At 35.6% G+C, this 3420-nt stretch overlaps 1 long non-coding RNA gene across 1 annotated transcript; it reads right to left on the bottom strand.

Annotated features, from left to right (window-relative positions):
* Positions 1-814: 814 nt before the first annotated feature.
* LOC137467386 (uncharacterized) lies at positions 815-1666 on the bottom strand. Its single transcript, XR_010995503.1, has 2 exons — positions 1533-1666; positions 815-1035 (listed from the first exon to the last, which is right to left on the bottom strand). It is a non-coding gene; the product is annotated as an uncharacterized lncRNA (long non-coding RNA).
* Positions 1667-3420: the final 1754 nt, after the last annotated feature.

The following is a 3420-nucleotide window of genomic DNA, read 5'->3' on the forward strand; positions in this document are numbered from 1 at the left end:
GCAATAGGCCATAAAACTCAGTTGTTCTAAACAGGGGAAAGAAAATAATCAGAAAGCTCTGAACTGACATCCTGCATGTCTTGGAGCATATCAGAACAGAGTTCTACTCAGTGAATGATCCAAACCACATACATACCATCTATATAGAATTTAATAAAGTCAACCAATAATTCTCCACAGTAGAAACAAAAGATGTCCCATAATGTCTCAGTATCAAGTGTGAATGTTTTTTAGGTTTTTATTACTCTGTGTGATACTCATTAACCTTTTAAAGCTGGGTTTTTTTGGTCTCCTTATCTCCCGGATGATTTTATTGTAGCATTATTAATTAGCAAAAAAACCCACCACTGTAAGTAAGCCTTTTGTTTTTATAGCTGCAGTCATTCTTCTACAATATTTTAGTCTTGATAATAGAAGCTGTAATTTTTTGACAATTAAAAGCTCTGCTGGATATCTGTTTTCCCTTTACAGAGCTATTGATTTCAATGTGTAGTTCTGCCTATCCTCTCTCCTCCAGTTTGTCTTCGTTCTGTCCTCAGGCTCTACTACTTCTACCTAATGCCGTGTTTTCCAGTGCAACTCTCTGGAAGAACTTGCATCTGCCAACAGGGGAAAGGCTCACGAGTGTTCTATGAACTGACTTAAGAAACTCCTTGGATTTCAAGCATCTTTTGAGGGGGGTGGTGAAATCCTCATCCCCTTGGAACTGCCCACATGAACTTACTCATTCAGTAATAGTCTGGTTTTAGAAAATTAATTGTGAAGGAACATTTTGTACACCATTTGTTACGACTACAGACAAGGAGCCGGAAACTGATGCAAGAAAACAGTCTTTTACTTCTGTAAATAAACTCTCTGATCATTCTAATATAAGCTGTGTCCCAGAAAATGCTGTGTCCTATATCCTTGCTTAGTTTACTCAGTGACTTGCCCTCTGCATTAGCCTGTTGCTGTAGGGCAGGAGCAATAAGGAGCCTCTCAAGTGCAATTCTGTGTGGAGTCCCATTGTTGTCTCTTCCCACTGCTTTCCAAGACCTTCAGATAAAAGACCAAGCTGATTTTAATATCTTCACACAATTCTCACTATTCAAGAGAGATGATTTTTTTACATGTTTGGTTACTGCTATTGGATCATGTTTTTACACTTACATGTGTCTGCTTGCCTTCCTTATATGACATTAAAACTACAAAGTGAATCAATCAACTATTTCCTTTTTCCTGAATTAAAAAAAAAATATTGACAGGCCCCCATGACATTTCTGAAAAGCATTATAAATGAATTTTAGAAATGTGAGAATATGGTTCAATGAAATAATATTTTTAGTTGTTTACACTTTTAAAGTCACTCACAATGGTTATGCATTTCTACAGGTCTTCTCTTAATATAGCAACTCTGTGGTAAACAGAATTAACTTGTCTCCCATAAACCTTATAGTTCCTGTTTATTTATCTCCTTTTTTAGGAAATGCAGGGTGGAGAGAATTTTACAGCAGGACATCTCCACCAGAAGCTCAGGAATTAGTTACAAATACCTTCTAATTTTCCAGTAGTCATCTGTTCCATTTTTGAGTCCCTCAGCAGACATAACATTTATGAGGCAGCCATATGGTGTCACAAGAAAAAGGAAGGTAAACATGTGTCATCTGTGTACAAATAAGTTGAACTTCTTTCTAGAGAGACAGTCAGTAATAAAAAAAGGTAATAAAAACTTTAAGCCAAAATACTTGTATCCCATTTATTATTCCTTTTCCTATTTTTCTAATTCTAAACATAGATTATTATCCCTTTTCTTGGAGTGCAATCTCTTATTTCCAAGCAGAGATGGAAATTTAAATTTAATTTTCAACACTAAAAAAATAGTTTCATACTGGAAATTTAACATTTATCTAGTTTTAGAAAACACTGCAATCATCAATGGACACTGAATTTACACAGAGAATATGTATTAGGCTTCTTTGCAACCCTGTCTTATTGTATGTGAGAATTCAGCTCTATTACTTTTAAAATAAGAGAACAGCATATTGTATGTACCTCCATGATGATTAATGGTCTTTTTCCTCCATCTTGATTAATGATGGAGGAAAGTGATTCTATTCAGTCAAGTGTGATTATTGTATTTAAATGCTTAAAGTCAGAAGTACATAAACTGCTCACCCATCTTCTTGGTCTCTTATGACTAAAGTCAAGGAAAAACCTGATCCAGCTGATGCAATTCCAAATGCAAGCTTTTATTTTGAATGGAGGTGAAGAAGGTCTTCTGGCACTGATGATACCTCAGTACTGCTGCTTGTGTCTTTGTTCACAGGAATGGAAAGAACATCAAGCACACTCGTTTTCTGGCTGATCCTGGTACTTAAACGAGGTTCTGCTGCAGTTCCTTTGGTTAAATAAAATGAAAAAGAGCTTTTTTCCCAACTAAGTACTGTGCTGTACTGCCAAGAGGACTCTGTCATAATAACAGAACATTACTGGTATAACTCTAGGATATATTTTATAGATGAAATGTTAGGTTGAAACCCAATCTGCTTTAACAGTTCTGTATATAATTGACCTTCTATTTATCTGACTCTTTTACTTCCTAGAGTATTTTCTACCACAACAACAAAATTTTGGAGCGGCACATTGGAACTATGTACACTTGTGCATAATAATGAGTTCTGACCCAAACATGCACAAGATTTATCATAATTATCACAGATTTCTTATTAAATACAGTCAAAAATTTTATAAGATCAAGATATTAAGAAAGATTTGATACAAAATTTCCCTTTTCCAATAGAGGCTGTGCAGGCCTTACAGAAACGTATGGGGAAGAGGAAGGAAAAAAGCTAAGGTTCAGTAGATGCTGGAAAGCTGTTTCTCATTCAGTCTATCTCTTCTCTTACACTGATGTAACTGAAGGAGGAAATGCAGATTTGCAAAAAAGCTGAGTCAAATCTATAATAAAATATTGAGATCCATTTCTTAATGCAGGCATACTGGTTGCTTCTCTAGGATTATGCAAAGATATTAACATTTGTTTGTGCCAACAGCAGAACTAGTCCAGCTGGGCACTGTCACACTACGACACGAAATAACTCACACAAGCAGGCTAGATGTAAATGGAAAGAAAAAGAACCAAAAAAAGCAAACTTTATTTTCTGACTCCACTATATATAGAATAGCAAAAGTGAAAGTGGATTGGAGGGTGAAATTTTACCACCTCTCCAACCACACTGGTCAAACCAACAGTCCATCAATTCTCTCCACCCACAAAGAAGAATGCAAAACAATCATTGTTTATATGAACATATGTGTGAGAACTGCAGTAGAAACATGTAAACATCAGAAGGCATAAGAAACTTTTAGAAGAACTTTAAAACTCTCAAAAGAACAGGGCGACGGCAGTAGCTGAATGCAATTAAACTTTGCTATTCATGC

The sequence above is a fragment of the Anomalospiza imberbis genome, chromosome 2, assembly GCF_031753505.1.
Source record: "Anomalospiza imberbis isolate Cuckoo-Finch-1a 21T00152 chromosome 2, ASM3175350v1, whole genome shotgun sequence".
In the NCBI taxonomy this organism is placed as follows: domain Eukaryota; kingdom Metazoa; phylum Chordata; class Aves; order Passeriformes; family Viduidae; genus Anomalospiza; species Anomalospiza imberbis.